We start from the raw sequence: 24,383 nt of genomic DNA on the forward strand, positions 1-24,383 counted from the left end.
ATTAAACCTGACAGGGCACACCTGTGAATTGAAAACCATTTCCGGTGACTACCTCTTGAAGCTCATCAAGAGAATGCAAAGAGTGTGCAAATCAGTCATCAAAGCAAAAGGTGGCTACTTTGAAGAACCTAGAATATAAGACATAATTTCAGTTGTTTCACACTTTTTTGTTAAGTATATAATTCCACATGTGTTAATTCATAGTTTTGATGCCTTCAGTGTGAATGTACAATTTCCATAGTCATGAAAATACAGAAAAATCTTTAAATGAGTAGGTGTGTCCAAACTTTTGGTCTGTACTGTATATATATATATATATGTCATTGAGACACACATATATATATATACAGTGGGGCAAAAAAGTATTTAGTCAGTCAGCAATAGTGCAAGTTCCACCACTTAAAAAGATGAGAGGCGTCTGTAATTTACATCATAGGTAGACCTCAACTATGGGAGACAAACTGAGAAAAAAAAATCCAGAAAATCACATTGTCTGTTTTTTTTATCATTTTATTTGCATATTATGGTGGAAAATAAGTATTTGGTCAGAAACAAAATTTCATCTCAATACTTTGTAATATATCCTTTGTTGGCAATGACAGAGGTCAAACGTTTTCTGTAAGTCTTCACAAGGTTGCCACACACTGTTGTTGGTATGTTGGCCCATTCCTCCATGCAGATCTCCTCTAGAACAGTGATGTTTTTGGCTTTTCACTTGGCAACACGGACTTTCAACTCCCTCCAAAGGTTTTCTATAGGGCAGAGATCTGGAGACTAGGCCACTCCAGGACCTTGAAATGCTTCTTACGAAGCCACTCCTTCGTTGCCCTGGCGGTGTGCTTTGGATTATTGTCATGTTGAAAGACCCAGCCACATTTCATCTTCAATGCCCTTGCTGATGGAAGGAGGTTTGCACTCAAAATCTCACGATACATGGCCCCATTCATTCTTTCATGTACCCGGATCAGTCGTCCTGGCCCCTTTGCAGAGAAACAGCCCCAAAGCATGATGTTTCCACCACCATGCTTTACAGTAGGTATGGTGTTTTGATGGATGCAGCTCAGTATTCTTTTTCCTCCAAACACGACAAGTTGTGTTTCTACCAAACAGTTCCAGTTTGGTTTCATCAGACCATAGGACATTCTCCCAAAACTCCTCTGGATCATCCAAATGCTCTCTAGCAAACTTCAGACGGGCCCGGACATGTACTGGCTTAAGCAGTGGGACACGTCTGGCACTGCAGGATCTGAGTCCATGGTGGCGTAGTGTGTTACTTATGGTAGGCCTTGTTACATTGGTCCCAGCTCTCTGCAGTTCATTCACTAGGTCCCCCCGCGTGGTTCTGGGATTTTTGCTCACCGTTCTTGTGATCATTCTGACCCCACGGGGTGGGATTTTGCATGGAGCCCCAGATCGAGGGAGATTATCAGTGGTCTTGTATGTTTTCCATTTTCTAATTATTGCTCCCACTGTTGATTTCTTCACTCCAAGCTGGTTGGCTATTGCAGATTCAGTCTTCCCAGCCTGGTGCAGGGCTACAATTTTGTTTCTGGTGTCCTTTGACAGCTCTTTGGTCTTCACCATAGTGGAGTTTGGAGTCAGACTGTTTGAGGGTGTGCACAGGTGTCTTTTTATACTGATAACAAGTTTAAACAGGTGCCATTACTACAGGTAATGAGTGGAGGAAAGAGGAGACTCTTAAAGAAGAAGTTACAGGTCTGTGAGAGCCAGAAATCTTGATTGTTTGTTTCTGACCAAAAACTTATTTTCCACCATAATATGCAAATAAAATGATAAAAAAACAGACAATGTGATTTTCTGGATTTTTTTTTCTCAGTTTGTCTCCCATAGTTGAGGTCTACCTATGATGTAAATTACAGACGCCTCTCATCTTTTTAAGTGGTGGAACTTGCACTATTGCTGACTGACTAAATACTTTTTTGCCCCACTGTATATATATATATATATATATATATATATATATATTCATATTTCATACAGCGCTAGATAGCATAAAAGCCGGTAATTCAATTACTGGCTTTTGCTATCTCCTTATCAAACCCGACTGGTTATGAGACATGGTTACATACAGTAAACCATTTCATATCCCTTTTTTTTGCATATTCCTCATTAATAATGTTAGTAGAGTCTATGTGCAAAATTTGGGGGCTCTAGCTGTTAAAATAAAGGGTTAATTCACGGAAAAAACTGGCATGGGCTCCAGTGCAATTTTCTCCGCCAGAGTGGGAAAGCCAGTGACTGAGGGCAGATATTAATAGCCTGGAGAGGGTCCATTGTTATTGCCCCCCCGGCTAAAAACATATGCCCCCAGCCACCCCAGAGAAGGCACATCTGTAAGATGAGCCTATTCTGGCACTTAGCCTCTCTCTTCCCACTCCACTGTAGCGGTGGGATATGGGGTAATAAAGGGTTAATGTCACCTTGCTATTGTAAGGTGACATTAAGCCTGGTTAATAATGGAGAGATGTCAATAAGACACCTATCCATTATTAATCCAATAATATTAAATGGTTAATAATACACACGCAATAAGAAAAAAGGGCAAATCAGTACGCCTGCACCGGAGCCGCAACAGAAGCAAGGAGGATGACGACATCGTATGAAGATGGGAGGCACCGGACCCGGACCTGTGACGCCCATCGGACCCGAACCGCACTGGACCGCCCCTCCCAGGTGAGTATAATCTAACTTGTTTTTCTTATCTTTCAGGTTACATCGAGGGCTTATCTACAGCATTACAGAATGCTGTAAATAAGGCCCTAATAGCGATGGCCGCAGTTTATTGCGGTAAAATGAGGTGACAGATTCCCTTTAACAAAAACTCCACCATGTACAACCTCAATAACCATCAGTGTTGAGAAAACTAACTGTGTTTGCCCACTGTGGTATTCATTTTATTAATGAAGGTTATTGGATATGAACTTTCATCGTATGGCGTATGATGTATATGTGCACACTATTTTGATTATACACCTTTTATTGCAACTTACTATGTGTGATCAATATTTGAATTACAATTTGCAGTAAGTAGGCATTTGTGCATCTATTTCAGATTAGTGTGGATGGTATCTCACGGGATAAATACCGCATATGTTCATACTTTGTAGTGCAGAGACAGTTTTTCATTAAATTCCAAGTAATACATGTAGTAATACACCACCAGGGGTGTTTTGTTTTCAGATATGCCTTTGCATATTTATTATTTCCGCAAACTTACAGAATGGACAATTTTTTTCTCCATCTTTTCTTCATCCGAGAAAGTAAGATCACACCATGCTGACACTCTGATCAGAGTGTGATTTGCATCAACATCCTGATTATCTTGGATGAGAAAACTACGGTCGTCTACAACTGTCCTAATACTGTGTTCAGGATCAAGCTCTGGCATTACTCCCCATTTTCAAGAGCATTAATTTCTCATAAGAATGAATGAGCCCCAATCATCCAGTAAATTCTGATCTACGTGTGTGAAGAAACACAAACACTGCACTCATCTATGATATGTACAGTAAATCTAGCTCCAAAAGCAAAAAACATTTTAAAAAAAATATATAGGGTTAAAAATGTTGCTAGCGCGTTAATGTGGTAAGTACTATCTACGTGCAATCTAATTAAAGTCAGTAATTTTTACTTTCCAGAATTAAGGTGGCAAGAAGAGGTACTAACTTGTAAATTAATGGGCAGCAAATTATGGGACCTGATTTCATTCCATACCGTCGTCTTAATTTGGATTCACGGTTGTTTGCTGCATTCTTCCAGTCCTGGGCTTGGAGAATCTGCCCCTGGAGAACAAAATACTTCAAACACAGCGAGAGAGCTCATTTTTAATCCAAGCATGTCCCCCTGCCTATAGCACACAGCTGAAAACACAATATAAAAGCCTCGGCATTCGGCAACAATGAGGTCAAAGGATTGGATCTGAATATTCCAGCGTTTCTTAGTGGCGATTACTGTCCGGTATCAATACTTGTCAATCCGTTAATACCATTAGGCTTTCTCCACGTCCTCTGGGGACCACATATCTTGCTTGCAGAGAACAGCATCTGGGTAATAATTTACGGAATTCCACTTCTATGAAATAACCTGCTACAATTATTGATTTTACGTGATCTGCTAGTGGGAAAATGCGAAACTCAATATATTGATTACTTTGGGAGTTATTTTTTTTTCTAAAGTGCAACTTTGCTCCAGATCTAGAAAATAGAGATTAATCAAGAGGGCAGAAAGAACATTTGTAAAGATGTTCCTGAAACATCCCAGGAAAGGACACTTTCTGTCACACAAATTGGGTACTAGGTGATAAATGATTCCTTACAGGGAAGAAATTCTCTGCTCTGCACCAGGGACTAGGCAGACGCTGTCAGTCCGCCGCCTGCCTCTGCTAATAAGAAGCAAGAAGAAAGAAGGTCAAATGACTTATGATATTTGTTGCACGGCGGTGGTGATGTTTTATAGATGCCACCGCTTTGTACATATATAATGCATTTCTACATTTAAGAGCCGACTGACATTTCAGTCACTTAAACGGAGATATTTTGACAAGTGATGCATATAGTAAATGGGCGGCCTGTCTATTGAGGTGTATGAGATTTAATAGAAGAGTCTAAAGTCAATGCATTCTGGAAGACAAGACTAAGCTCCACACTCTCATGTTTGTTTTCGAAATTGCTTTGTCAAGCTAACAACAAAACGAGTGAAGAATATGAGCCCTTCTCCTTCTAGTCAAGAATTAAAAATGATCGAACATCCTGGATAAAAAAAAAAAAGGACAATAAATGATCCCATGATAACTGCAGTTTGAAGGAAAAGGAAAAGTCATTGAAAGTTTATACTTGAGCGATCATAATTCAGGCGCCGAGATACTATTAGGTTTTCTGAAACTTTTTGGCTTATGTTGTTATTACTCAATATAAAGTGTAATACAGTCAGCCATCTTTATTATAAATGATTACCCAAATAGGCATTTTAGATGCGAGCGTTTAGCGAAGTAATGATTAATGGAAAAATATGGGAGATGTTATTCATTATTAAGGTAAAGCGATAGATAGATAGATAGATAGATAGATAGATAGATAGATAGATAGATAGATAGATAGATAGATAGATAGATAGATAGATAGATATGGTATAGAGATAGATACAGGGGGTACGGAAAGTATTCAGACCCCTTTAAATTTTTCACTCTTTGTTTCATTGCAGCCATTTGGTAAATTCAAAAAAGTTCATTTTTTTCTCATTAATGTTCACTCTGCACCCCATCTTGACTGAAAATCAAATGTAGTAATTTTTGCAAATTTATTAAAAAAGAAAAACTGAAATATCACATGGTCATAAGTATTCAGACCCTTTGCTCAGTACTGAGTAGAAGCACCTTTTGAGCTAGTACAGCCATGAGTCTCCTTGGAAATGATGACGTTTTTCACATCTGGATTTGGGGATCCTCTGCCATTCTGACTATTCTCACATTCACTTTCAGGTCCCCTGGTAGTATGGATTGGTGGACATGCTTTTATATTCTGGGCACAGAAGAGAGCTAGCCAGAGGTCTTATACCGAGAACCTGTCCTTTAATTCTTCCTTTCTACAAGTTTTCTGGCACAGTTTCAGTGGAATGAAGTGGTTAAATTTAGTTATGGAACTCAATAAGATAGCTATTTATATTCCTTATGCTGATCTTATTATTTTTAATTTAGGTGGGAACGAACTGGGAAAAATTAAAATGTTGGATCTTTTGTCCTTAATAAGGAAGGATCTTTCCCATCTAAAGCTAGAGTTCCCTCAGTTTTGTTTTCTCCGAGATCCTTCCTAGATTGATCTGGTCTGGGTCTAATTTATTTTTCTAGAGAGAATTCGGAGAAGAGTCAGTAAAGGAATAGAGAGTTTTATATATTTGCTTAATGGTTTTTCTTTTCTTTTAGGCAGGTGGATTTAGAGGGTTTTACTCCTGGCATTTATAGACGTGATATGGTTAGTGATGAGCGAACGTGCTCGACACTACTCGTAACTCGCCCGAGTATCACTATGCTCGGTGTACTCGGCGAGCAGCAGGCATTTCCGGGATTATTCGGCGGTAACTGGTGTCTCCACCCAGCGTTTTTGGCAGACTTTAGAGACCCAATCACGGTACAGGGATTGTCTGCCAGGCCATGAAACACCGCAGCCATCTCTATTGTGGTAGTGCAGTCATTGCCTTGGCCGCACAGCATCATTCCGAGTATAAGAGACCTGGCGCAGCCCTGCTCACCGCATTCTGTTCCTGATTCAGCGAGAGTAGGGAGAGCTGCTGGCGAGATTGGGTCAGAATCATGGTTTTTAGAGGTAGTGTAGGTCTGCAACTCTTACATCCACAACTCCTGAGAAACCAACAGTCCTTTTTAGGGCTAATTCATGGGTCCCGATATTGCAGCACTAGGCAGGCAGGGCACAGCATATCCACATCAGTGCAAGGCCTGCAGGCACTGTATGTGCGTCCATTGCTCCCACTGCATCCTTCCCAAAGCTCCATAACTGTCTGCTGCTGCAGCTGCAGCTTCGTTGCTATATACCTTTTTTTTCCTTCCAAAAATTCACCCCCCCAAAAAAAAAATATACAGTCTATTTTGTCAGACTGAGGCCTGTTGAAAAATCCTAGTTTGTCAGGCATACGTAGCATAGCTGTGTGTGCTAGCCTTGTGCCACTTTTTTTTATTTTTCTTTGTGTTTTAAATTCACCGAAAAAGGCCTCATATACGTGCGTGCTCCAACTTTGGGCATTGTAGGCCGGTGGACCCCTTTTTTTTGCTGTTTGAGACTCTAATTCTATACAGCACTATTTAGTTTCCAAAATTACAAAAAGGCCACATATTTGCCAGTGTGGTATTTCCGTCACAGCCCTCATATATCTGCGTGCTCCAAGTTTGTGCATTGTAGGCCGGTGGACCCCTTTTTTTGCTGTCTGATATTCTAATTCTATACAGTATTTTGCATCTCTTAAAAACAAGGCCACATATTTTACAGTTGACTAACCCCCCACGCTCCTTTTCCCGCTCCTTTACCCTCCACTCCTTTCCGTCAGTTACGCTAGCCCCTCCCTTTGTACTCCTCCCAACTAAATGTTTGTTTTCCTTTTCATTACTACAATGTACCTGATGGTTATTTGAATAATTCTTTCATAAAAATCTATTGTTGAAAAAAAGAAGCGGACAATATCTGAGCCTGGAATTTGTAGGCTGATAAGTTTAATCTGTACTGTAGGCAACATCTTTGAGGGTTTTCTAGGAGATGCTATCCTGGAGTATCTCAATAAGAATAACTTCATCTCCCAATATCAGCATATGTCTATGAGGAGTCTGTCCTGCAAACTAATCTGATAAGATTCTAGGAGGAAGTAAGTTCCAGGTTTGACCAGGGAAACAGTGGATGTTGCCTATCTGGACTGCCCCTGGAGAACAAAATACTTCAAACACAGCGAGAGAGCTCATTTTTAATCCAAGCATGTCCCCCTGCCTATAGCACACAGCTGAAAACACAATATAAAAGCCTCGGCATTCGGCAACAATGAGGTCAAAGGATTGGATCTGAATATTCCAGCGTTTCTTAGTGGCGATTACTGTCCGGTATCAATACTTGTCAATCCGTTAATACCATTAGGCTTTCTCCACGTCCTCTGGGGACCACATATCTTGCTTGCAGAGAACAGCATCTGGGTAATAATTTACGGAATTCCACTTCTATGAAATAACCTGCTACAATTATTGATTTTACGTGATCTGCTAGTGGGAAAATGCGAAACTCAATATATTGATTACTTTGGGAGTTATTTTTTTTTCTAAAGTGCAACTTTGCTCCAGATCTAGAAAATAGAGATTAATCAAGAGGGCAGAAAGAACATTTGTAAAGATGTTCCTGAAACATCCCAGGAAAGGACACTTTCTGTCACACAAATTGGGTACTAGGTGATAAATGATTCCTTACAGGGAAGAAATTCTCTGCTCTGCACCAGGGACTAGGCAGACGCTGTCAGTCCGCCGCCTGCCTCTGCTAATAAGAAGCAAGAAGAAAGAAGGTCAAATGACTTATGATATTTGTTGCACGGCGGTGGTGATGTTTTATAGATGCCACCGCTTTGTACATATATAATGCATTTCTACATTTAAGAGCCGACTGACATTTCAGTCACTTAAACGGAGATATTTTGACAAGTGATGCATATAGTAAATGGGCGGCCTGTCTATTGAGGTGTATGAGATTTAATAGAAGAGTCTAAAGTCAATGCATTCTGGAAGACAAGACTAAGCTCCACACTCTCATGTTTGTTTTCGAAATTGCTTTGTCAAGCTAACAACAAAACGAGTGAAGAATATGAGCCCTTCTCCTTCTAGTCAAGAATTAAAAATGATCGAACATCCTGGATAAAAAAAAAAAAGGACAATAAATGATCCCATGATAACTGCAGTTTGAAGGAAAAGGAAAAGTCATTGAAAGTTTATACTTGAGCGATCATAATTCAGGCGCCGAGATACTATTAGGTTTTCTGAAACTTTTTGGCTTATGTTGTTATTACTCAATATAAAGTGTAATACAGTCAGCCATCTTTATTATAAATGATTACCCAAATAGGCATTTTAGATGCGAGCGTTTAGCGAAGTAATGATTAATGGAAAAATATGGGAGATGTTATTCATTATTAAGGTAAAGCGATAGATAGATAGATAGATAGATAGATAGATAGATAGATAGATAGATAGATAGATAGATAGATAGATAGATAGATAGATATGGTATAGAGATAGATACAGGGGGTACGGAAAGTATTCAGACCCCTTTAAATTTTTCACTCTTTGTTTCATTGCAGCCATTTGGTAAATTCAAAAAAGTTCATTTTTTTCTCATTAATGTTCACTCTGCACCCCATCTTGACTGAAAATCAAATGTAGTAATTTTTGCAAATTTATTAAAAAAGAAAAACTGAAATATCACATGGTCATAAGTATTCAGACCCTTTGCTCAGTACTGAGTAGAAGCACCTTTTGAGCTAGTACAGCCATGAGTCTCCTTGGAAATGATGACGTTTTTCACATCTGGATTTGGGGATCCTCTGCCATTCTGACTATTCTCACATTCACTTTCAGGTCCCCTGGTAGTATGGATTGGTGGACATGCTTTTATATTCTGGGCACAGAAGAGAGCTAGCCAGAGGTCTTATACCGAGAACCTGTCCTTTAATTCTTCCTTTCTACAAGTTTTCTGGCACAGTTTCAGTGGAATGAAGTGGTTAAATTTAGTTATGGAACTCAATAAGATAGCTATTTATATTCCTTATGCTGATCTTATTATTTTTAATTTAGGTGGGAACGAACTGGGAAAAATTAAAATGTTGGATCTTTTGTCCTTAATAAGGAAGGATCTTTCCCATCTAAAGCTAGAGTTCCCTCAGTTTTGTTTTCTCCGAGATCCTTCCTAGATTGATCTGGTCTGGGTCTAATTTATTTTTCTAGAGAGAATTCGGAGAAGAGTCAGTAAAGGAATAGAGAGTTTTATATATTTGCTTAATGGTTTTTCTTTTCTTTTAGGCAGGTGGATTTAGAGGGTTTTACTCCTGGCATTTATAGACGTGATATGGTTAGTGATGAGCGAACGTGCTCGACACTACTCGTAACTCGCCCGAGTATCACTATGCTCGGTGTACTCGGCGAGCAGCAGGCATTTCCGGGATTATTCGGCGGTAACTGGTGTCTCCACCCAGCGTTTTTGGCAGACTTTAGAGACCCAATCACGGTACAGGGATTGTCTGCCAGGCCATGAAACACCGCAGCCATCTCTATTGTGGTAGTGCAGTCATTGCCTTGGCCGCACAGCATCATTCCGAGTATAAGAGACCTGGCGCAGCCCTGCTCACCGCATTCTGTTCCTGATTCAGCGAGAGTAGGGAGAGCTGCTGGCGAGATTGGGTCAGAATCATGGTTTTTAGAGGTAGTGTAGGTCTGCAACTCTTACATCCACAACTCCTGAGAAACCAACAGTCCTTTTTAGGGCTAATTCATGGGTCCCGATATTGCAGCACTAGGCAGGCAGGGCACAGCATATCCACATCAGTGCAAGGCCTGCAGGCACTGTATGTGCGTCCATTGCTCCCACTGCATCCTTCCCAAAGCTCCATAACTGTCTGCTGCTGCAGCTGCAGCTTCGTTGCTATATACCTTTTTTTTCCTTCCAAAAATTCACCCCCCCAAAAAAAAAATATACAGTCTATTTTGTCAGACTGAGGCCTGTTGAAAAATCCTAGTTTGTCAGGCATACGTAGCATAGCTGTGTGTGCTAGCCTTGTGCCACTTTTTTTTATTTTTCTTTGTGTTTTAAATTCACCGAAAAAGGCCTCATATACGTGCGTGCTCCAACTTTGGGCATTGTAGGCCGGTGGACCCCTTTTTTTTGCTGTTTGAGACTCTAATTCTATACAGCACTATTTAGTTTCCAAAATTACAAAAAGGCCACATATTTGCCAGTGTGGTATTTCCGTCACAGCCCTCATATATCTGCGTGCTCCAAGTTTGTGCATTGTAGGCCGGTGGACCCCTTTTTTTGCTGTCTGATATTCTAATTCTATACAGTATTTTGCATCTCTTAAAAACAAGGCCACATATTTTACAGTTGACTAACCCCCCACGCTCCTTTTCCCGCTCCTTTACCCTCCACTCCTTTCCGTCAGTTACGCTAGCCCCTCCCTTTGTACTCCTCCCAACTAAATGTTTGTTTTCCTTTTCATTACTACAATGTACCTGATGGTTATTTGAATAATTCTTTCATAAAAATCTATTGTTGAAAAAAAGAAGCGGACAATATCTGAGCCTGGAATTTGTAGGCTGATAAGTTTAATCTGTACTGTAGGCAACATCTTTGAGGGTTTTCTAGGAGATGCTATCCTGGAGTATCTCAATAAGAATAACTTCATCTCCCAATATCAGCATATGTCTATGAGGAGTCTGTCCTGCAAACTAATCTGATAAGATTCTAGGAGGAAGTAAGTTCCAGGTTTGACCAGGGAAACAGTGGATGTTGCCTATCTGGACTTTTCAAAGGTATTTGATACGGTGCCACACTAAAGTTTGTTCACACTTTATGTACCAATGGGTGCAGGGGACAATATGTGTAACTGGTTTAACAATTGGCTCAGTGATAGGAAGCAGAAAGTTAACAGTGGGGTGCCACAGGGATCAGTAATGTCAGGAATGGACATATTGCCGGTACATCTGCATCGGGGTCCAGAGTTGGAGGAGTCCTGCAACAATGGCGCACACCCAGTTGAAATGTATTGTGATACAGGGAACCCACTGGCTCCATGCGCTGCCATGTACGCCACTGGCCAATCAGAGGCTGGCAGCTGTCATCGGAGTGCCCCTGACTGGGGGAACATGGCAGTGACATCATGTGCCATGGCTCGCATACCAAAGATCATGTGTAGAAGATGCCTTCTCACCAACTAGACTGGGGGATGGTTCCTGCAATAACGTGCTGCTGCTCTTCAGTGTGTGGAAGCTTCGTAACTCCGCATCCTCCTGTGAGGCTTGCTGGTTGTAGGTAACAATCATGCTGACTGGCTGAGGCTTCATCTTTTTTTTTCATCCCTCACGTGCATAACGTGAATGTGAAAAAAAAGAGGTCACGTGGGACTCATGGGAGAAGGGGGGCGGCTTTGCACAGCGGAAGATACTAGGAGATGGCCCGGTGTAGGTACCAGCCCATCTGGCAATTACCAGAATGCATATGTGAATAGGTGCAAGCTGCTATGACTGCAATATATACAAACCCAAAAATACAGCAGCACTCTGTAAGCTCTAAGATGTATGCAAGCATTGACTGTATGAAATCCGGACCTCATTACTGCTATATAGAACATAGTTCTAAATATGAATCTACTTGCCGCATATTAAAGAGCAGCTAGAATTCAGCCCAGGAGAGGCATGTTCGATCAATACAAGGTTTAGAGTCCCATCAAAGAAAAGTCATCTTGTCGCGGTTGGTGAATTCTCATGAATTGTCCAATTTATGCACTAAGTACCTTAATTGTTATAATTATGTTCTAAATAGTAGTAATGCAGTCCAAATTCCATTAAGTAAAGGTGATATATCTCACAATAAATCATATGCAGATGCAGATGTGCCGTACCTGTTACAGATTGTGATGCGGCCACTGGAGAATTAAATATCGCTATCATTACTGAGTATCACTGAACAATTATTAGGTGACCGGCCTGGGGACATATGCTCCCCTGCCCCCTGGCCCAAAATAAAACTTATTAATACTATGTATGCAGGTAAACAGTGTTTCTGGTGATGGCAGCTTCCTTTGAAATGCATGTTCTAATGTATCCTTAAGGCTACTTTCACACTAGTCCGTCGGTACGGGCCGTCGCAAACCGTCGGCACGACGTACCGACGGACAGTGTGATTGATTAGCACAAAGTGGGCAGCGGATGCAGTTTTACAACGCATCCGCTGCTCATTGTGAGTTCCAGGGAGGAGGGGGCGGAGTTTCGGCCACGCATGCGCGGTCGAAAATGGCGGACCCGACGCACAAAAAAAGTTACATGGAAGGTTTTTTTGTGCGTCGTGGCCGCCAAAAACACGACGCATCCGTCACACGATGCGTCGCTAATGCAAGTTTATGGAGAAAAAGCGCATCCTGCGGACAACTTTGCAGGATGCGTTTTTTCTCCAAAACGACGCATTGCGACGTCCGTCACACGATGCTAGTGTGAAAGTAGCCTATTAGATGGTACATTGAGATTTTCTTTTAAATGGTTGTTGTTATGGAAAGAGAAATTGCAAAAAAGTGCACAAAACAGAAAAAATGTTATTTTCTACCAGTTGTCTGACATTCCAAAAACAGTAACAAATTAATAGCAACACTGGAAAATAACACTTCACTGTTCTCAGCGGTAATACATTTCCTTACAGTTCTATATTAAGCCAAAACATTAACAGCAGCACAATAAATTATCCAGGTTTGGGGTTGACGAATAATTCGAGGGATTCACATTTTTAAAAGAATCAATTGAAAATATATTTTTTAACCCCTTCCCGACCCATGACGCCACGTAGGCGTCATGAAAGTCGGTGCCAATCCGACCCATGACGCCTATGTGGCGTCATGGAAAGATTGCGTCCCTGCAGATCGGGTGAAAGGGTTAACTCCCATTTCACCCGATCTGCAGGGACAGGGGGAGTGGTAGTTTAGCCCAGGGGGGGTGGCTTCACCCCCCCATGGCTACGATCGCTCTGATTGGCTGTTGAAAGTGAAACTGCCAATCAGAGCGATTTATAATATTTCACCTAGTATAACTGGTGAAATATTACAATCCGGCCATGGCCGATGCTGCAATATCATCGGCCATGGCTGGAAACACTAATGTGCCCCCACCCCACCCCACCGATCGCCCCCCCAAGCCACCGATCTGTCCGGTACACTGCTCCGGCTCCCCTCCGTCCTGTGCTCCGCTCCCCCCGTGCTCTTGTCCGCTCCCCCCGTGCTCCAATCACCCTCCCCGTGCTCCAATCACCCCTCCTGCACTCCGATCCACCCCCCCGTGCTCCGTTCCACCCCCCGTGCTCCGTTCCACCCCCCGTGCTCCGTTCCACCCCCCCCGTGCTCCGTTCCACCCCTCCCGCGCTCCGATCCACCCCCCCATGCTCCGATCCACCCCCCCCGTGCTCCCCCCACCCCATCATACTTACCGATCCTGCCGGGGTCCGTCCGTCTTCTCCCTGGGCGCCGCCATCTTCCAAAATGGCGGGCGCATGCGCAGTGCGCCCGCCGAATCTGCCGGCCGGCAGATTCGTTCCAAAGTGCATTTTGATCACTGAGATAGATTATATCTCAGTGATCAAAATAAAAAAAATAATAAATGACCCCCCCCCCTTTGTCACCCCCATAGGTAGGGACAATAAAAAAATAAAGAATTTTTTTTTTCCTACCAATGTTAGAATAGGGTTAGGGCTAGGGTTAGGGGTAGGGTTAGGGGTAGGGTTAAGGTTAGGGTTAGGGTTAGGGCTAGGGTTAGGGTTAGGGCTAGGGTTAGGGCTAGGGCTAGGGTTTCGGTATGTGCACACGTATTCTGGTCCTCTGCGGATTTTTCCGCTGCGGATTTGATAAATCCGCAGTGCTAAACCGCTGCGGATTTATGGCGGATTTACCGCGTTTTTTCTGCGCATTTCACTGCGGTTTTACAACTGCGATTTTCTATTTGAGCAGTTGTAAAACCGCTGCGGAATCCGCAAAAAGAAGTGACATGCTGCGGAATGTAAACCGCTGCGTTTCCGTGCAGTTTTTCTGCAGCATGTGTACAGCGATTTTTGTTTCCCATAGGTTTACATTGAACTGTAAACTCATGGGAAACTGCTGCGGATCCGCAGCGTTTTCCACAGCGTGTGCACATACCTTTAGAATTAGGCTATGTGCACACGGTGCGGATTTGGCTGCGGATCCGCAGCGGATTGGCCGCTGCGGATTCGCAGCAGAGTTCCATCAGGTTTACAGTACCATGTAAACCTATGGAAAACCAAATCCGCTGTGCCCATGGTGCGGAAAATACCGCGCGGAAACGCTGCGTTGTATTTTCCGCAGCATGTCAATACTTTGTGCGGATTCCGCAGCGTTTTACACCTGTTCCTCAATAGGAATCCGCAGGTGAAATCCGCACAAAAAACACTGGAAATCCGCGGAAAATCCGCAGGTAAAACGCAGTGCCTTTTACCCGCGGATTTTTCAAAAATGATGCTGAAAAATCTCACACGAATCCGCAACGTGGGCACATAGCCTTAGGGTTAGGGTTGGAATTAGGGTTGTGGTTAGGGTTGTGATTAGGGGTGTGTTGCGGTTAGGGTTGTGACTAGGGTTATGGCTACAGTTGGAATTAGAGTTAGGGGTGTGTTGGGGTTAGTGTTGGAGGTAGAATTGAGGGGTTACCACTGTTTAGGCACATCAGGGGTCTCCAAACGCAACATGGCGCCACCATTGATTCCAGCCAATCTCGTATTCAAAAAGTCAAATGGTGCTCCCTCAATTCCGAGCCCCGACGTGTGCCCAAACAGTGGTTTACCCCCACATATGGTGTACCAGCATACTCAGGATAAACTGCGCAACAATTACTGGGGTCCAATTTCTCCTGTTACCCTTGTGAAAATAAAAAAATGCTTGCTAATCATTTTTGAGGAAAGAAAAATGATTTTTTATTTTCACGGCTCTGCGTTGTAAACGTCTGTGAAGCACTTGGGGGTTCAAAGTGCTCACCACATATCTAGATAAGTTCCCTGGGGGGTCTAGTTTCTAAAATGGGGTCACTTGTGGGGGGTTTCTACTGTTTAGGCACACCAGGGGCTCTGCAACCGCAATGTGACGCCCGCAGACCATTCCATCAAAGTCTGCATTTCGAAAGTCACTACTTCCCTTCTGAGCCCCGGCATGTGCCCAAACAGTGGTTTACCCCTACATATGGGGTATCACCGTACTCAGGAGAAACTGGACAACAACTTTTGGGGTCAAATTTCTCCTGTTACCCTTGGGAAAATAAAAAATTGCAGGCTAAAAATCATTTTTGAGAAAATAATTTTTATTTTTTTATTTTCATGGCTCTGCGTTATAAACTTCTGTGAAGCACTTGGGGGTTCAAAGTCCTCACCACACATCTAGATTTGTTCCTTTGGGGGTCTAGTTTCCAAAATGGGGTAATTTCTGGGGGATCTCCAATGTTTAGGCACACAGGGGCTCTCCAAACGTGACATGGTGTCCGCTAATGATTGGAGCTAATTTTCTATTTAAAAAGCCAAATGGCATACCTTCCCTTCCGAGCCCTGCCGTGCGCCCAAACAGTGGTTTACCCCCACATATGAGGTATCAGCGTACTCAGGACAAACTGGACAACAACATTTGGCATCTAATTTCTCCTATTACCCTTGGAAAAATAGGAAATTCCAGGCTAAAAAATAATTTTTGAGGAAAGAAAAATTATTTTTTATTTTCATGTCTCTGCGTTATAAACTTCTGTGAAGCACCTGGGGGTTTAAAGTGCTCAATATGCATCTAGATAAGTTCCTTGGGGGGTCTAGTTTCCAAAATGGGGTCACTTGTGGGGGAGCTCCAATGTTTAGGCACACAGGGGCTCTCCAAACGCGACATGGTGTCCGCTAACAATTGGAGCTAATTTTCCATTCAAAAAGTCAAATGGCGCACCTTCCCTTCCGAGCCCTGCCGAGTGCCCAAACAGTGGTTTACCCCCACAAATGAGGTATCGGCGTACTCGGGAGAAATTGACCAACAAATTTTAGGATCCATTTTATCCTGTTGCCCATGTAAAAATGAAAAAATTGAGGCTAAAAGAATTTTTTTGTGAAAAAAAGTACTTTTTCATTTTTACGGATCAATTTGTAAAGCACCTGGGGGTTCAAAGTGCTCACTATGCATCTAGATAAGTTCCTTGGGGCGTCTAGTTTCCAAAATGGGGTCACTTGTGGGGGAGCTCCAATTTTTAGGCACACGGGGGCTCTCCAAACGTGACATGGTGTCCGCTAAAGAGTGGAGCCAATTTTTCATTCAAAAAGTCAAATGGCGCTCCTTCCCTTCCAAGCCCTGCCGTGCGCCCAAAAAGTGGTTTACCCCCACATATGAGGTATCAGCGTACTCAGGACAAATTGGACAACAACTTTCGTGGTTCAGTTTCTCCTTTTACCATTGGGAAAATAAAAAAATTGTTGCTAAAAGATAATTTTTGTGACTAAAAAGTTAAATGTTCATTTTTTCCTTCCATGTTGCTTCTGCTGCTGTGAAGCACCTGAAGGGTTAATAAACTTCTTGAATGTGGTTTTGAGTACCTTGAGGGGTGCAGTTTTTAGAATGGTGTCACTTTTGGGTATTTTCAGCCATATAGACCCCTCAAACTGACTTCAAATGTGAGGTGGTCCCTAAAAAAAATGGTTTTGTAAATTTCGTTGTAAAAATGAGAAATCGCTGGTCAAATTTAAACCCTTATAACTTCCTAGCAAAAAAAAATTTTGTTTCCAAAATTGTGCTGATGTAAAGTATACATATGGGAAATGTTATTTATTAACTATTTTGTGTCACATACAGTTAGGTCCATATATATTTGGACAGAGATAACATTTTTCTAATTTTGGTTATAGACATTACCACAATTAATTTTAAACCAAACAATTTAGATGCAGTTGAAGTTCAGACTTTCATCTTTCATTTGAGGGTATCCACATTAAAATTGGATGAAGGGTTTAGGAGTTTCAGCTCCTTAACATGTGCCACCCTGTTTTTAAACGGACCAAAAGTATTTGGACAGATTCAATAATTTTAAATAAAATGTTCATTTTTAGTACTTGGTTGAAAACCCTTTGTTGGCAATGACTGCCTGAAGTCTTGAACTCATGGACATCACCCGACGCTGTGTTTCCTCTTTATTGATGCTCTGCCAGGCCTTCACTGCGGTGGTTTTCAGTTGCTGTTTGTTTGTGGGCCTTTCTGTCTGAAGTTTAGTCTTTAACAAGTGAAATGCTGCTCAATAGGGTTGAGATCAGGTGACTGACTTGGCCATTCAAGAAAATTCCACTTATTTGCTTTAATAAACTCCTGGGTTGCTTTGGCTTTATGTTTTGGGTCATTGTCCATCTGTAGTATGAAATGACGACCAATCAGTTTTGCTGCATTTGGCTGGATCTGAGCACACAGTATGGCTCTGAATACCTCAGAATTCAGTCGGCTGCTTCTGTCCTGTGTCACATCATCAATAAACACTAGTGACCCAGTGCCACGGACAGCCATTCATGCCCAAGCCATCACACTGCCTTCGCCGTGTTTTACAGATGATGAGGTATGCTTTGGATCATGAGCTGTACCACGCCTTCACCATACTTTTCTCTTTCCATCATTCTGGTAGAGGTTGATCTTGGTTTCATCTGTCCAAAGAATGTTCTTCCAGAACTGTGCTGGCTTTTTTAGATGTTTTTTAGCAAAGTCCAGTCTAGCCTTTTTATTCTTGATGCTTATGAGTGGCTTGCACCATGCAGTGAACCCTCTGTATTTACTTTCATGCAGTCTTCTCTTTATGGTAGATTTGGATATTGATACGCCGACCTCCTGGAGAGTGTTGGTCACTTGGTTGGCTGTTGTGAAGGGGTTTCTCTTCACCATGGAGATTATTCTGCGATCATCCACCACTGGTGTCTTCCGTGGGCGGCCAGGTCTTTTTGCATTGATGAGTTCACCAGTGCTTTCTTTCTTTCTCAGGATGTACCAAACTGTAGATTTTGCCACTCCTAATATTTTAGCAATTTCTCGGATGGGTTGTTTCAGTTTTCGCAGCTTAAGGATGGCTTGTTTCACCTGCATGGAGAGCTCCTTTGACCACATGTTAACTTCACAGCAAAACCTTCCAAATGCAAGCACCACAACGCAAATCAACTCCAGGCCTTTTATCTGCTTAATTGAGAATTACATAATGAAGGGATTGCCCGTACCTATCTATAAAATAGCCTTGGAGTCAATTGTCCAATTACTTTTGGTCCCTTTAAAAACAGGGTGGCACATGTTAAGGAGCTGAAACTCCTAAACCCTTCATCCAATTTTAATGTGGATACCCTCAAATGAAAGCTGAAAGTCTGAACTTCAACTGCATCTGAATTGTTTTGTTTAAAATTAATTGTGGTTATGTCTATAACCAAAATTAGAAAAATGTTGTCTCTGTCCAAATATATATGGACCTAACTGTAACTCTCTGGTTTAACAGAATAAAAATTCAAAATGTGAAAATTGCGAAATTTTCAAAATTTTGGCCAAATTTTCGTTTTTTATCACAAATAAACGCAGAATTTATTGACCTAAATTTACCACTAACATGAAGCCCAATATGTCACGAAAACACAATCTCAGAACCGATAGGATCCGTTGAAGCGTTCCTGAGTTTTTACCTCATAAAGGGACACTGGTCAGAATTGCAAAAAATGGCAAGGTCTTTAAGGTCAAAATAGGCTGAGTCATGAAGGGGTTAAAGATTCACGCTCTTTCATATCCAGTTTGCTCAGCACTGTGCCAGATGGGGGCCGGAGGCATTAATTGTGCACTATTGTAGCTACACCTGGTACATACAATACATGTAAAGCTTTCCTTGTCAATAGCAAGACAATCCTAATGTTACCTGATCTCTGGTAGATAACTCTAATAAAGAAAAAACTTTTACTCAGGCCAAATAAATTATACAATAATTTTATTATTAATGCAAGTAAAGTATATAAGCAAATATCATAAAAACATAAGGAGATAGCACAGATGAGAAGAAAGGTGGGTACACCTGGAAAAAGAGTATGGATATCCTAAACAAACAGCTATAGTAGAATAAATAATGCATATCAATGGTAGATATAGTAATCCATAAGATCATCTACATTATATAGTAATAAATATATATATAAAACATAGCATGGTATAATGTATAATACATAATATTAAATATAGTGAGAAAATGAGAAGCAAGGCAAAGAACAAGGGACTACATCAAATGTGTAACTCAGATCTCACTTAAATGTACTGTATAAACTGTACACACAGGCATGTCTACATCTAAAATCATCCACCTAGGATTAACCATTGATTAAGTTTGTTTCTGCAGATGAAAATAATATACAATGATCACAGGTATATAAGTGTACATGCAGGAACCCATCACAGCCAACGCACGTTTTGCATTTAAAGGGAACCTGTCAGCAGATTTTGAATCTATAAGATGTGGGCACTAGGGTTGAGCGAAACGGGTCATTCATTTTCAAAAGTCGCCGACTTTTGCGGGGTCGGCCATGCGGTACGCGACTTTCACGCCAAAGTCGCGTTTCAATGATGCGAAAAGCGCCATTTCTCAGCCAATGAAGGTGAACGCAGAGTGTGGGCAGCGTGATGACATAGGTCCTGGTCCCCACCATCTTAGAGAAGGGCATTGCAGTGATTGGCTTGCTGTCTGCGGCGTCACAGGGGCTATAAAGGGGCGTTCCCGCCGACCGCCATGTTACTGCTGCTGATCTGAGCTTAGGGAGAGGTTGCTGCCGCTTTGTCAGAAGCAGGGATAGCGTTAGGCAGGGTCCATTAGCCCCCAAACCGCTTGTGCTGTAGCGATTTTCACTGTCCAACACCACCTTCGGTGTGCAGGGATAGTGGAAGCTACATTTTTTTTTTTCCTCAGCACTGTAGCTCATTGGGCTGCCCTAGAAGGCTCCCTGATAGCTGCATTGCTGTGTGTACGCCGCTGTGCAAACTAACTGCTTTTTTCAAAGCACAAATCCTCTTGTTCCTTCCTTTCTGCACAGCTATCTTTTTTGTTTATCCACACTTTTTATTTCATTTGTGCATCAGTCCACTCCTTATTGCTGCCTGCCATACCTGGCTGAGATTACAGCAGGGAGATAGTAATTGTAGGACAGTCCCTGTTTTTTTTTTTTTTGTGGGAGATTAAGATTGGCATTTCTGCTAGAGTGCCATCCCTGTGTGTGCCATCTCTCACTCAGTGGGCCATAGAAAGCCTATTTATTTTTTGCTTGATTTGGGTTCTAAAATCTACCTGAAAAAATCAATAAATCAATCAGTGGGAGAAAAATATTGGCCTCTGGGCTTGTGTGCCACTACTGACTCCTGTGTGTGCCATCTCTCACTCAGTGGGCCATAGAAAGCCTATTTATTTTTTTGCTTGATTTGGGTTCTAAATTCTACCTGAAAAAATCAATAAATCAATCAGTGGGAGAAAAATATTGGCCTCTGGGCTTGTGTGCCACTCCTGACTCCTGTGTGTGCCATCTCTCACTCAGTGGGCCATAGAAAGCCTATTTTTTTTTTGCTTGATTTGGGTTCTAAATTCTACCTGAAAAAATCAATAAATCAATCAGTGGGAGAAAAATATTGGCCTCTGGGCTTGTGTGCCACTCCTGACTCCTGTGTGTGCCATCTCTCACTCAGTGGGCCATAGAAAGCCTATTTATTTTTTTTATTTGGTTTCTAAATTCTCCCTGAAAAAAATCATTTTATTTTATTTGGTTTCTAAATTCTTCCTGAAAAAATCATTTTATTTTATTTTGTTTCTAAAGTCTCCCTGAAAAAAAAAATAAAAAAAAAAAACAGTGGGAGATTAATATTGCCCTTTCTGCTTGTGTGCCAGTCTTGACTCCTGGGTGTGTCATCTCTCTCTCTCTCTCTCAAATAGTGGGCCATAGAAAGCCTATTTTTTTTTTTGCTTGATTTGGGTTCTAAATTCTACCTGAAAAAATCAATAAATCAATCAGTGGGAGAAAAATATTGGCCTCTGGGCTTGTGTGCCACTCCTGACTCCTGTGTGTGCCATCTCTCACTCAGTGGGCCATAGAAAGCCTATTTATTTTTTTTATTTGGTTTCTAAATTCTCCCTGAAAAAAATAATTTTATTTTATTTGGTTTCTAAATTCTTCCTGAAAAAATCATTTTATTTTATTTTGTTTCTAAAGTCTCCCTGAAAAAAAAAAAAACAGTGGGAGATTAATATTGCCCTTTCTGCTTGTGTGCCAGTCTTGACTCCTGGGTGTGTCATCTCTCTCTCTCTCTCTCAAATAGTGGGCCATAGAAAGCCTATTTATTTTTTTGCTTGATTTGGGTTCTAAATTCTACCTGAAAAAAATCAATAAATCAATCAGTGGGAGATAAATATTGGCCTCTGGGCTTGTGTGCCACTCCTGACTCCTGTGTGTGCCATCTCTCACTCAGTGGGCCATAGAAAGCCTATTTATTTTTTTTATTTGGTTTCTAAATTCTCCCTGAAAAAATCATTTTATTTTATTTGGTTTCTAAATTCTTCCTGAAAAAATCATTTTATTTTATTTTGTTTCTAAAGTCTCCCTGAAAAAAAAAAATGGGAGATTAATATTGACATTTGTGCTTGAGTGACAGTCCTGCGTGTGTGGCATCTCTGTGATTTGGTGCCACAGAAAACAGAGTGTGTAACATTGTGCCTGATTTTTCATGCGGTCTCACCAACCTGTAAAGGGATATCGAAATCATACTGAAGTTATAGCTCACCGTGTAAGTTGTTTGACAGCAACAAATAAAGTTACTTTGGTTAAGTTTTTAAAACAATGAGGAAGTCTGGTGCAAGAGGTCGTGGCCGTGGGCGTTCATTGTCAGCTGGTAATGATGGTAGTGGTAGTGGAGCATCAGGTGGTCGTGGGAAAAAAAATATTCCACCTAAGTCTGGAGCTGTGGAGCCAGGTTCGTCGTCTGGCTACACAAGGCCTCGAACGCTCTCTTTTCTGGGAGTAGGAAAACCGCTTTTAAAGCCGGAGCAGCAACAGCAAGTTTTGGCTTACCTTGCAGACTCAGCCTCTAGCTCTTTTGCCTCCTCTTCTGAAACTGGTAAATGTAAAAGCAGCGCGTCATTTGTCCATGTTCACGGTCAGGGACAAGTCGCTTCCTTGTCCTCTTCAGCAAAAACAACAACAAGAGAGAAGGATGCAGCAGGCGACACAACGGGTTACTCCATGGAGCTCTTTACACATACCGTCCCTGGCTTAGAAAGTGAAACAGTTAACAGGCCATGCCCATTACAAGTAGATTCTGACATGGAGTGCACTGATGCACAGCCACAGCCAGACTACTATACTGGTCCTTTGACTCAGACCACAACATTGCCCTCTCAGGGTACTGATCCACAATCAGACCCTGATGAGACTATGTTGCCCCGTCACGAATGCTATACCACCGACCAACACGGTGACACAGACGAAGTTGCACACGAGGTAGAAGAGGAGGTAATAGATGACCCAGTTGTTGACCCCGATTGGCAGCCATTGGGGGAACAGGGTGCAGGCGGCAGTAGTTCTGAAGCGGAGGTGGAGGAGGGGCCGCAGCAGGCATCAACATCGCAACAGGTTCCATCTGCCGGGCCCGTATCTGGCCCAAAACGCGTGGCAAAGCCAAAACCTGTTGGAGGACAGCGTGGCCATCCGGTTAAAGCTCAGTCTGCAATCCCTGAAAAGGGATCCGATGCTAGGAAGAGTGCAGTCTGGCATTTTTTTAAACAACATCCAATTGATCAGCGCAAAGTCATCTGTCAAAAATGTTCAACTAGCTTAAGCAGAGGTCAGAATCTGAAAAGTCTCAATACAAGTTGCATGCATAGACATTTAACCACCATACATTTTCAAGCCTGGACTAACTACCAAACGTCCCTTAAGGTTGTAGCACCCTCGGCCAATGAAGCTAGTCAGCAACGCAACATCCCTTCCGTCACTGTAAGGCCACCATTTTCCGCACCACCGGCAGTATCTGTGCAGGTTTCTTTGCCAGCGAAAAGCAGTCAGGGTCAGGGAATCACCAGTTTTGTAGGAGGAAATATTGCATCTAGGGCACCGGCGGAAACAATACCGTCTCCAACCGTCTCTCAGTCTGCCATGTCCACCGGCACACCTGCTAGTTCCACGATCTCCAGCTCTCCAGTCCAGCTCACCCTACATGAGACTCTGGTTAGAAAAAGGAAGTACTTATCCTCGCATCCGCGTACACAGGGTTTTAACGCCCACATAGCTAGACTAATCTCGTTAGAGATGATGCCCTACCGGTTAGTTGAAAGCAAAGCTTTCAAAGCCCTGATGGAGTACGCTGAACCACGCCACGAGCTACCCAGTCGACACTTTTTTTCCAGAAAAGCCATCCCAGCCCTGCACCAGCATGTTAAACAGCACATCGTCCATGCACTCAGGCAATCTGTGAGTACAAAGGTGCACCTGACTACAGATGCATGGACCAGTAGGCATGGCCAGGGACGTTACGTGTCCATCACGGCACACTGGGTGAATGTGGTGGATGCAGGGTCCACAGGGGACATCAATTTCGGGACAGTTGTGCCTAGCCCACGGTCTAGGAAACAGTTGGCTGTAGGCGTTCGCACCCCCTCCTCCTCCTCCTCGTCCTCCTGCAGAAGCGAGAGCTCTTCCACAGACCGCAGTCGCCCAACCACTCCATCGGCAGCTGACACTGTTGCACACCAGTTGTCCCATTATGGGCCAGCTACTGGCAAGCGTCAGCAGGCTGTATTGGCTATGAAGTGTTTGGGCGACAACAGACACACCGCGGAAGTTCTGTCCGAGTTCTTGCAGCAAGAAACGCAGTCGTGGCTGGGCACAGTAGATCTTGTGGCAGGCAAGGTAGTGAGTGATAACGGAAGGAATTTCATGGCTGCCATCTCCCTTTCCCAACTGAAACACATTCCTTGCCTGGCTCACACCTTAAACCTGGTGGTGCAGTGCTTATTGAAAACTTATCCTGGGTTCTCCGACCTGCTCCTCAAAGTGCGTGGACTTTGCTCACATATCCGCCGTTCG

The sequence above is a fragment of the Ranitomeya imitator genome, chromosome 1 (genome assembly GCF_032444005.1).
Source record: "Ranitomeya imitator isolate aRanImi1 chromosome 1, aRanImi1.pri, whole genome shotgun sequence".
NCBI lineage: Eukaryota > Metazoa > Chordata > Amphibia > Anura > Dendrobatidae > Ranitomeya > Ranitomeya imitator.